This window comes from Chenopodium album, chromosome 6 (assembly GCF_948465745.1).
Source record: "Chenopodium album chromosome 6, dcCheAlbu1.1, whole genome shotgun sequence".
Taxonomy (NCBI): Eukaryota; Viridiplantae; Streptophyta; class Magnoliopsida; order Caryophyllales; family Amaranthaceae; genus Chenopodium; species Chenopodium album.
In genome coordinates this window covers 8006798-8019931 of record NC_137839.1, presented here as the reverse complement: position 1 = coordinate 8019931, position 13134 = coordinate 8006798, and the positions used below count along the sequence as shown (strand labels likewise).

The window sequence follows — 13134 nt, the reverse complement described above, 5'->3', positions numbered from 1 at the left end:
TCGAATTGGACGGCGAATTGGACAGCTAGGATTAGACATATAATATATCAACAGTTAGATTAAATTATTACCGTAGTTGACTATAGTCGTCCGTAGTCGACAACTACGATAGAATTTTTATTTTTGAATAGATGTAGTAGATAACTAGATATTATAAACATGTGGAAGAAATTCTTTTTTGTTTATCTATAAGAATATATGGACTTGATTTATTTATTTATTTTTTGTATCAAGTGATATATAGATGGAACACATAAATATGGAAACATGTGGGAGTAATTCCTTTTTTGGTTTATCTATAAGTATATTGGGAGTAGCCCAATAAGTACTGATTTATTGTAAGAATGAAGTTTTTTTTTTGTCAGAAATCAACTATTGAATTATAAAAATATTGTAAAAAACTACCTAGTAAAATATGGTAAAAGACCACCTACTACGTCATGTTTGGAGTTTAGTGGTACCAACAACTAGCACAGTTTAATAGGATAATGCCTTGGGGGATACACAAGACAAGATCAATACCCGTCAACATTGTCATTTTGTTTGAGTTTATCAGATATTATTTTGTCAAAAATGAGACAAAATAAGATAAAATAATTTGAAACAAAAGACCATTAATAATTAAACATACATGTAAATATTACAAGTAATGAAGTATGGTCCCAAGATCACTTATTTGAAAGAAAATACGTTGTATTAGACTATTGCCTTACAATTAAAATCAAGATAATTCATCCTTATTTATATAGCAATAAAAATACTATTATATCATTTGAAACCTGAGAGTGTATAGCAAAGGAATTACTTGCAAGTCATTCTTCCTCCTCCCTACTATGCCAAAAGTCTCATCCATGTCCAATTCTTCGGGTCCAATCCCATAAGGTAACTTCCAATCAAAATGATATAGCAACATGGCTAGCACGAGCTCGATTGTGGTAAACATGGAATTAGCTCAAAATGCATTCCCTTGTAATCAATTGAAGATTCTTCAAATCTTTCGGGATTAAACTCTTCTGGGTTTGTCCAATGTTTCGGATTCCTTCCAATAGCCCATGCATTAAGCAAGGGAAAGGGGGATGAAGCCTTAAAGTTTCTTTGATTACGAGTTTCAAATACTTGAGCTTATCTAGACTTGCCTCAATATTAATTATTGTCTCACTTCCTTGCAATACGCGTCTCACCTCATCTTGTGCCTTTGCCATCTTTGTAGGATTCTTTAACAACTCGGAGATTGCCCACTCGATTAGTGTTGAAGATGTTTCACTAATCTTAGCTTATTCTATAATAGACATTAAAACTAACGTGTGATGACATCTTATTAGAATTATTACTTGCCCCTACATAATTTTTGCTTAGTTTTATAAGAATATGATCTTAATTTATGTTAGATTTTATTAATTTGCATCGCAATCATCAAGAATTACTTCTTCCATTGAAAATAAGTAAAACCCTAGGATGTGACACGAAATGAACATGATGAAGCCCTTGTGATAAAGAACATAGAGAAAGAAAAATCACCAACGATAAATAAAACTCTTAAAAACCAAAACCAAAAAATGTTTCACTTATTTATAAGCAGAGGTAGACTAAAGGTAGTAAGACTTCTAGTTAAAATGACTAAGACTTGTTCACTTCAACTGAAAAAAAATAATTAATATTCAGTAAATATAATTTCATTTCAGTAAAATTAATTTCTGTTCAGAAAAAATAAATTCAGTTCAGTAAAAATAATTTCAGTTCAGTAAAAATCAGTAAACTCAAAGAAGAAATATAATAGAAAATCAATAATAAAAATAATTTCAATTGAACAAAAAATAATTTCAGTTTAGCAAAAATAATTTCAATTCAGTAAAAATAAAGTGAAATGAACGGGACGGCCTTATACATATCAAAAAACAATTGATGCAAGCAATTAATTTGGCGGAACTTACCACAACTATGGCCTTGATGTTGTTGGTAGTAAGAGAAAAATCGGTGTTAAGACGTAGGTTGTCTTTGTGGAAATTTAGAAGAACATCAATCAAGTCTTCGTCTTGGTCTTTAATACCTTGTTTTTTCTTAGCCATATGCTCTTCAATTATAGGATCCATCAACGTGTCAATTCTCTTGACAATATCTTGAAGTTGCCCTTTCATTCCACTAATTGTACTTATAAATTTCAATGATGGATATAAGTCTCCAATTGAAAAGCCAGATGCTGCTGCTGCCATATCTGCTATTAGTGTTTTAAACTCTTCTCCATCTTTGTCTTTTTTGTTCATTCCAATTCTGATGATATAAAACTTGTGAGAATTCGGCTAATATTATTGAAATCTAGGTAAATGCTCAACTTAATATGTAATAAAAAAAACAAGTAATAAGTATATTTGTGTAATTAGACAATAAAACATGGTGATAACAATTTACAAATACTTCCTCCATTTTATTAAATCAAACTTTTGAGATTTCATTTTTATAACTTTAATAATATCTTAATTTAAGTTGTATCGTAATAAAAATTATAGAAAGTTGATATAATATAAGTATATTTGGAGACAAATCTAATAAGGTCTTAGATTTTTTATTTTATTTTATTTTTTTGTTAGAAACTATCTAATAAAACCTAGATTTTGTGGAAAACTTCTTTATAAATAAAAATGTTGGAAGAAACTACCTAATAAAGGGAATAAATTGTTATAATTTAAAATACTACTTTGGGCGTTTCATTTTGTTAGTCCCATATACTATTTTGAATATTTCCTAACATTATTATAAGGTGAATAATTTTCATAATCCATGAATAATTAATCTAATTGAGTGTTTAAAGAATCAAATAATTTTGATTGGTTAATGTATGTGCTAGTGGATTGCTGACATGGCAAATTTTTCAATCAAAATTTATTATAGGCGATTAATTATAGCCAATAACCATAAATAAAACAAGAAAACACAAAACATTAATTACAAAATTGCAATCAAATTCCAAATTACTAAGATTCCTTCTTTTCTTATTTTAAGTGATTGATTCCAAAGGGGACTAACAAAGTGAAACGGAGGGATTACCTATGACCAGATTTCCACCATTGACCTAACAACGTTGACTCACCTCAAAACACCCTCAAAACTACCATCTCATAGCCTGAAAATAACCCCGCTGACTCGGAATATCCCTAAACACCTTGAAAACAGTCTTACTACCTTGAAAACAACCCTTGCGGTGATTTCAAGGGTGTTTAGTGGTGGTTCAATGCCGAAAAATTTGGTTAACAAATAGAGGATCTTTGGCCATAGGTAGTATATTTTACAACATTTCACTTACCTTTTATTAGGTAGTTTTTTATAGTAATTTTTTTTCTTAGGTGTTTCTCATAAAATTTGGGTTTTATTAAGTAGTTTCTCACAAAAAGTCTCAACATCTTAAATAACCACTCCATATATCTTTTCTATTATGAGTAAACTAAAAAAATTTAAACAGTATAAATGGTGTAAAATTCCAAATTTTACCATAAAAAAAAGGAAATATAATTTCCTCAAAAAAAAAAAAAAAAGGAAATATAATTATCCCTTAAGAGTGCCACCAATTTTGAATTACTCCATCCTATATGATTACTATGAGTATGAGTATCATTTTACTTTAGAGTTGCTTTGCTCTGCTCTGCTGAAATCTGCTTTGCTCTGCTCTGCTCTGCTTTGCTAAAATCTGCTCTGCTCTGCCCTGCTTTACTTAAAATTAATACTTAATATTAAATTATTATAATAATAATTAATAATTAATAATTAATAATAATAAATAAATAATAATAGATAACAATAATAAATATTAAATATTAAATATTACATATTAATTATATTATTTAATATTTATTAATAATAATTGTTATTATTATTATTATTATTAAAAAATAATTATTAATATTTAATAATAATAATAATAATAATAATAATAAATTATTAATAACAATAATAATAATAATAACAATAATAATTAATATTTAATAATAATAATAATAGTAATAATAATAGTAATTATACTAATAGTAATAATAATACTTATAACTAATAATATTAATTATAATAACAATAATTGATTTTTATAATAGCAATTAATATTAAGATAATAACTAATATTTAAATATAATACTAATTATTAATTTTTAATAATAATAATAATAATTAAATAATATTTAATAATAATTATAATTAATATAATAATAATTAATATTTAACTTTAAAAATTTAATGATTATAATAATAATGCGATAATATTAGTAGTAGTAGTAGTAATAATAATAATAATAATAATAATAATAATAATAATAATAATAATAATAATAATAATAATAATAATAATAATAATAATAATAATAATAATTTCTTTCAAAAAAATAATAATAATAATTAATATTTAATAATAATGATGATGATGATGATGATGATGATGATAATAATAATAATAATATTAATAATAATAATAATAATAAAATCTGCTCTGCTCTGCTCTGCTCGGCTCGGCTGAAATCTGCTCTGCTCTGCTCTGCTGAAATCTGCTCTGCTCTGCTCTGCTTTGCTCAAATCTGCTCTGCTCTGCCCAAAAGCTCAAATTAAAAGAACAGGGCCTTAGATTATTCCATACACAACAAATACATACGAGTAGTATTTCATTATACTATTTGTGGCTGATTTACTTAAATATTATTGTGATTATATTTCTTTCCTTTGATGTAGGATATTTTCCACACCAAGGCCAAAATTAAATTATCCAAATACGTGTGATGTTGAACTTGAACATTGGACCTAACTTAGCCTGTTAGCCATTAGCCTTAAACGTGTGATGCAAAATCAGACAAAATAAGTTCAATTAAATCGATTGATACTTCACAAAAGTTCAAAAAAAGCCGGTTTACAATAATAGTTATTGAATGGCGATATTGTAGCCATTACCTCTCTTATTTTTCCTGCTTTTATTATGCCTCCTGCCTTTCAAGTGATAGTGATGATTTCAGTAGGAGATTTGTTACCTCCCTTTAATTTCTTTTAATTTTGTTTTTTTCTATCTCCTTTGTTCTTCAATTTCACTCTCCATTCTCTTTCCTCTTCATTTCTCACCCAACTTTCTCTCTCTTCTGCTCTCAATTTCTCTTTTTTGTTTTTCTTTCTCTTTTGGGATCAATTTTTCACCATTATAAATCCTCTCAATTTTCTAGGTTTTACTCTACTTTTCGATTCCTAATTTTAATTTTTTGCATTTTTCTTTTGATTATTAAGTTCCAAACGTATCAATGAAGATGATTAGTATAAATCCATCACATGCAAATATGTTTTTTGAATTGCTTTACGGTATATCAATATGATTTATATGGTTTTGCTTTTGTTGAATTTTGATTTCAATTTTTAATTGCGTTACTTTTGTTGTTTTTCCGTACATTTTTACTTTTAAATTGTGGAATGAAGAAGACTAGTAATGTAGCTTCAAATAAATGATGGAGATTTATCGTGTATTAAGTTTTGTGAAAATAAAAGGGTCACTTTTGTGAAATAAAAAGAGTCACTTTTGTAAAAAAAAAAAAAAGGTTACTTTTGTGAAAATACGGATCACTTTTACAAAAAAAAAGGGCAATTTTTGAGAAAATATGGGTCACTTTTGTGAAAAAAAAAGGTCACTTCTGTAAAAAAAAAAAAAAAAGTCACTTGTGTGAAAATATGGGTTACTTTTGTGAAAAAAAAGGGTTACTTTTTTTTAAAAAAATAGGGTCACTTATGTGAAAATATTACGGTTTACACGCGTAAAAAGTTCGATGTACAATAAAATTATTGTAAACCGGGGGCATGCAAAAGTTTTTGTTGATACTTTGCTAATAGAATAAATTGGTTGAATAAATATGTGTGATACTGTGATGTTGAACTTGAACATCAAATAATACTTGCAATTTGCAAAGTATCAATCAATTTTTTCACATACAAGACAAAATAAATCGTTGACATTGACGTAAAATCCAAAGTAATATAACCCCTAAAGCAGGATCCGTGAATCAAATTTAACTTATCTGATTTTTTAAAAATAAAAAAAAAAAATTAAAAAAAAAAACAAAATATAAGAAAAATATATATATAAAAAAAAATTTTAAAAACAAAATATTCAATTAACTAAAACTAAAACAGAAAACTGATGACATAATCCTCTCTCCAAACTGTATATGTGTCGCTTTCTTATAAAAAAAATTCCCGCCAAATGCACTTATAATGTCATATACTACCTCGGGATCATATTATATGCAAATTTGGGGTATTATTTGTGATATATAAAAAATTCCAAAGTTGCATATAATACGGTCCGGAGGTAGTACTTATATTTTTGTTTTTTTTTTTTGTTTTTTGTTTTTTTTTTTTTTTTTGAGGAATTGGTTTTATTTTTAATCATTTTCATTTCAATATTTTGAATGTGTCAATAAATAAATACGTAAATATTTTTTTTGTTGGAATAAATAAATTGATATCAAGCTTAGACTTTTTAGGTGACTACGATTATTTATTTATGTATTTATTTATTGGTTTTAATGTTATTATTAATTTTTTTAAAGGATGCTATGAAGTAAATGTTAGCATTGTTTTGTGTTTTCAAGGTGCTTCTATTTAAAGTACAAGTATTTTTATTTTGTATTTTGAACACTTAGATATGGAGTATATAAATTGGTATGCATATGGTTTGATTAGATCACATTGGCTTTCATTTTTAGATTTTGTTACTCATGTAATTTATTATGATAGTTAGATATTTTCTATGATCTAATTTATTAGTATATGCGGGAAAATAAATAATAGAAATAAGCTATTTCATTTCAATAATTTTTGTAATCCGTGCATAGCACGGATCTAATCTAGTAAGTTAATAATGCAAGATCGGACAAAATAAGTTCAATTAAATAACTATTGACACATCTATTCAAATTTTTTTTTTGACACATTAGGTTTTTTTTTTTAAAAAATAATAATTTCATTCACAAATAAGACAACTTAGATGACATTGATCACTTAAATGATAATAAATTAATAATATTGATAGTTGATTTTTTTGGAGAGAATTATAAGAGGATAGTTGATACGAAGTACTTGATATTTTACAACATTTTGTATTTAAAATTTTAAATAGGTAGTTTATTACAACATACTACATCCGTTTGTGAAAGTTTGACTCACTTACTATTATGTGGTTAAAATAAAATAAATTTGACCATATTTTATGAATATATAATCAAAATAAATTAAGAAGTTTGATCTTATTAGTTTCCTTTATGATACATTTTTAGATATCAACTTTTTAAAAATGTTACTTATACATAACCGAAATTATTAATGGTCAAAGATGTTTATTATAGGTAGTAACAAAGTGAGCCGAACTTTCAGAAACGGAGAGAGTATTATTTTATATTATTAGTAATTTCTCACAAAAAAGATTTTTATTAGGCAGTTTATGAAAAAAAATCCTAATTAATTTAAATTAGAATTTTTTGACAATTATAACCAACAATTGTTGCTATATTAGAAATTACTACCAACAGTTATTTTTTTTTTTATTTTTTTTTAATTTACCACGTACATTTTTCCAAAACACTAAAATTTCCTACCACTTTGACCAACCCCTCAAAGATGACGTCATCCTTGCTATTTCACTCCGTTTTCTTTAATTTCTTCACTCAGTTCTCACTTCCTTCTTCTTCCACTTCCATCTAAATTGAGGCATAACTTGAAATAAAATTGCTAGAAATCCTTTTTTTTTTTTAAGATTCTAAGTAAAAAAAAAAAATGACTTTCAAATCCTTATTTTTTTTTTTTTTTGCAATTTGATGATTTTAGTATTTGTGCAAAATTAAAAAGGAGATAAAGAAGAAAGACGGAGTATTGAAAGAGGAAGGAAAATGAGGTAAAATGAAGACCGTTTGTGGGCCTCCCATGACGTCATCTTTTAAAATGATGTAAAGTTTTATCATTTTCAAAAAATGTAGGTGGTAAATTTTAATAATAATAATACGAAATAACAAAAAAAAAAAAAAACTGTAGGTGGTAATTTCTAAAACAACAACAACAATTTTAGGTAATAATTGTCAAAAAATCATTTAAATTTTCTAGTTTTACAATTTTAGCAAAAAAAAAAGAAGCTAATTTAGTTTTTTTTCCCGAAAAAGTTCTTTTTTACTCTTTCAAAAAAAAAAATAAAAAATTTACCCACATTAAATTAAAAATGTTGTTTAAAAAAAAAAAAACTTCCTCTGTTCTTTTTTTACTTGACCTGTTTCTTTTATCACGCTTGCCAATGCAAAACTTTGACCGTTAATAACTTTAATTCTCCCTATATAATTAAAAAATATAAGAGTTATATATTATGATAGTACTTATTGAGACGAATTCAAAATGATCCAACATAAATATGTTTTTCCTTACATATTATTCACAAAACATATTCAAAGGAGAGGTGGTGAATAGTGTAAAAGTCAAAGCGGGTCAAATAAAAAGAACAGAGCAAGTAATGTTAAACACAATTATTTAAAAAGTCATTTACCAAAGACGCAAAAAATACATCCATATTAGACAAACGTACCTTAAAGTGATGTTAAACAACATAGAATATATCTTGGTGCTAACATTAACCACGGAGCCAGACCGAGAAGCTAAAAACTTGACAAAATCCACCACCTCCTCCTCTCTAATGGGCCGAAACGCCTGAACACGGCGGACCGTAAAGAGCTCGAGGGTGGCGATCTTACGAACTTGGCGCCAGTAGTCCCCATAAGGGCAAAGAGCGATGTCACTAGAGTTATAGTGTAGACACGGGAATTTTATGAGTGTCATACATTAAATTAAATAAATTAATTTGGGTTAAATTTTATGAGTATGTCATGAAGGCAATCTCGTATTGGAATTTCGAGTAGGCCAGTCTTAAGATGTCAAGTTCATAACGATTGGCATACATGACTTGACATCTCCGATGGGTTCATAATATAACAAAGAGTCCTGACCCATCGCGACATGGGCGACTCAAATCTTCAAGTTATCAGACCTGTCTTAAAGACGTCAAGATCATAACGACTGGCATACATGACTTGACGCCCCCGATGAGTTCATAACAAAGGGTCCTGACTCATCGCGACAAGGGCGACTTCAAATCTTCAAGTTATCAGACCTGTCTTAAAGACGTCAAGATCATAACGACTGGCATACATGACTTGACGTCTCCGATGAGTTCATAACAAAGGGTCCTGACTCATCGCGACAAGGGCGACTTCAAATCTTCAAGTTATCCGGCCAGTCTTAAGATGTCAAGTTCATAACGATTAGCATACATGAATTGACATCCCCGATGGGTTCATAACAAAGAGTCCTGACCCATCGCGACATGGGCGGCAACGTATGGGTACCTTGTGAATCTATCATATGCACAAACGCTACAAAGAACAAACACACACACACACACACACACACACACACATATATATATATATATATATATATATATATATATATATATATATATATATATATATATATATATATATATATATATATATATATAAAATAAAGTGGCACAAGGTAAACATAAGTATCCGAGTACTCTGAAATATTGAATGACAATTGCTGCACTAGGATAATCGGATCAAATTGCAACAAGTCATCTAGTATTTAGTGGCAGAGTATAATTAGTATATCAAGAAGTCAAAATTGATGATCTTCGCACACAAAAAAAAAAAAAAAAGGCATTATGATAAAAAAATACTGCTTGGAGTTTCAACAGCATCGCAATACGAGACAAAATTGCAATTATAAATTAAAAAAAAAAGAAAGGTAAGCAAATAAACTTACGTGAGTTGATTGGTTTCTTGAACAATTCGTGAAAAACCAATTACTCCGAAGTCTGGAAACTTATTGTTGTTATTGCTGCAAGTTCATGGAGTATCAAATACTTGTGCTTTTATTGCTGCAAGTTCATGGAGTATTAATATGGTTGAATCATGATACATGAGAATTGATTAATTACAATAAGAAAAAGGAGAAGTTAGGTATTAATTAACTATTGTTGTTCACGAAGGTCTGCTGCAACAATACTCTAAATTATCGAATTCTTTTCGCGGCAACAATACTCCAGATTCAATTGATGTTCAATTACAAGAATGTCAGTGAAGATTTCTTAAAGACTGCAATCAAATTCGAAAGTTGAAATAATTGAGTAATGAAGAAATAATATTAGCAAGAATTGACTCGGCAAAGGAAGTTCAAGTGAGGTGATGTTTACCGTTGCGGCTGCAAGTTCAAGAAGAACAAATAACAGCGGTTGCAGGGGAAATCGGTTATCTTGTTCGTCAAAGATTACGACCGTGATTAACGAAGAAACGCCCAAGTTTTCTTGATTACAAGTATGCTTGAGAATTTGCAAGGAATTCAAGTTAACTGTTAAAGTTCACAAGAAAACAAAGCAATTAAAAAATATATATATCAGTAATGGTGGATTAAGCATGCATATGTCAGGAGTATTTGTAGTAATGCTGTTAACCTGTGAAGAGAAAAAGCAAGGAAGATGCAAGACTTGTTCGTCTACTTGGATGAAGAAATAAAAAGGGTAAATTCCTTATTTATAAGTTACGGTGGACAACAATCTCGCGGAAGATTGAAACCTAGTACAACTAGGAGTCTAACCTTGGGGTTCAAGAATTCCCATAAACCAAACTTAGTACTAAAAAAAAAAAAAAAAAAAAGTACTAGTGACTTCCAAGTCAAATAAAAGGGTCTAGACCTTGTCACGCCAAACACTTCAAATCGTGTATGTGACACAGTCTCGAGGGGGCAATTTGTAGACACGGAAATTTTATGAGTGTCATACATTAAATTAAATAAATTAATTTGGGTTAAATTCATTTGAATAATCCATTTTAATTATTTTTGGCCCACCCAAATAAATAATCTGAATTAATCAAATACAATTCGGATTATAAAATAAACTAAATGGACCAGGTTAAAAGACTTTTAAGTCATAAAATGGGCCAGGCCCAAACCTACTAAGTCCACTTAAGGGGTTCTCATCTCCTATAAATACACCATTCCTCCATCAGTTGAAGGGATCCAGAAATCATTATTCCAAGAGCTCATAAAACTCAAACGGAATTCTCTCTGAAGTAAGTCAACAAGCATATCAAACTCGTGCCGACTTGTTCAGATACACTCAAACATATCTAAACGGGACTAAGCTTCAAAGCCCTCGTTCAGGTGTATTCAAACAAAACCCTTAAATACAGGTTGACATCATCAAACGTCACCCTGCATTCAAACTCAAGTCGACGTCATCAAACGTCAACCTACAGGTGTCACACACGTGTCATCATCAAGCTGCGGAACAGAATCAGAGGACTTAGTTTATTTTATTATAAACTTTTATACAGAGATTGTACCCAAAAATCACATATTAATATAAATTCATTTGTTACTTTATTTCCCGTCTTTATTTATTTAGACTCGAAATTTGTGTAAACAAATTGGCACGCTCGGTGGGACAATTTTCGCTCTTCATCTCCAATCTTCAAGTCTCAAAACTTGTAGATTTAATGGGGGCATACCAAATTTGCTTTCAAATTCTACAAGAAAATTTCGAGACCAAGTTGCATCCGATATCAAATCTCCACAACAGGTCTCGAGGGGGCATTTGTTGACACCGAAATTTTGTTAATTATTAGGTGTCAGATATATGTAAATAAGGAGATAAATATAAAAAATTATAACATATTTATCTTCTTAATCTCATATATTATTATCTTTTACTCTACGACTCTCTATATAATGAGGGTCGAATCTAGGGTTTAATTAGGCTTAGATGGAATAAGTCACAAAGACCCCATCTCCTCCCTACTACCAAACATTGTAGGTATATAGTATGGATTAAGCCGACAAGGCCCCGTACTATAAACAAATATCAAACCCTAACCCTTTGGAGAGAGGAATCAAGAGATCTACGAGAGTTGTAATCCACAAACTATCAATGAAAATCATTGTTCCCGTATATTTTCTACCTCTTTAATTGTATATTGCAGGTTTGAATTTTTATGGTTTACAGAACACTACTTGTGGCATTAAAATTGATGGCCTATTACATAACAAAGCATCATGAGTTTTCATCACTTCTTTCGCCATCTCCGCCGAGGAAATGATCACCGTAGACACTTCCCCTAGGCGGAGGTGCATGATTGGGCCGTGCACACTTGCTAGCTCGGCGAGGCAGCGGTGTGGGAGGGTGGTTTTTGATGCTAGCTGATGAAGGTTGCCTATTAAAGGTAACTTTGGAGGCCCTGGTGGTAGATTTTTAGGTGATTGTTTCTTTAAAAAGTTGACAAGTATAAAGAATGAAAAGATAAAGAGTAGTGATACTAACCAAAAAGGCTCCATTTTTGCGTTTTACACTTTTATTTGTATGATTACTTGATTTTATAAGTTTAATGGAACTGTTTATATAAACATGTGGGTGGGAGCACAGTTCCTTTTCATGGTTTAAGTATAAAATATATATGGGAGTAACTAGATTTTGATTTAATGATTTATCATCTTTAACGTTGGAATGGCAAGTGATGACAAATACAGATATATAAACATGTGGGAGTAATTCTTTTTGGGTTTATCTTTATCTTTATCGAATTTTGTAAGTTAAATTATTGTGGCAAAGTGACATATATAGAACAAAGGAAATTTTGTCAAAAACCACCCGTTAAAAATACTTTTTTGTCAAAAACCACCCACAATAAAATATTTTGTCGGGACCACCCAATTATTAAATTTTGTTGTCAAACGCCACCTGATCCTACATTCCGGCGTTGACTTTCCCCATGTGACTTGCACGTGATTTTTAATGACCCCTCCCCCTTCTTTCTGGTTTTTCCATCGAAATTTTTTGAGCTCCTCCACACTCTCTTGACTCTCCTCTATTCTCCATTCAATTACTTGATATTATAAAACAAGGAGGAAAAATAGAGTGCAATAAGGACACTCAAGGTGGAAAGTAATCAAAGTATCATACAAGGAGTAAAGCGAGCAAGCTCAGCTAGAATCCGAATTCCGAGAATATTCCGGCCGTCGAAAAAGTTAACGGCAGCGGCGGCAGAACCAAGAAGCATCTAGATCCCCAAA

General features: G+C 29.5%; 1 pseudogene; it reads right to left on the bottom strand.

The window, feature by feature from the left end:
- Positions 1–763: 763 nt before the first annotated feature.
- LOC145636612 (ibogamine 10-hydroxylase-like) lies at positions 764–12457 on the bottom strand (annotated as a pseudogene).
- Positions 12458–13134: the final 677 nt, after the last annotated feature.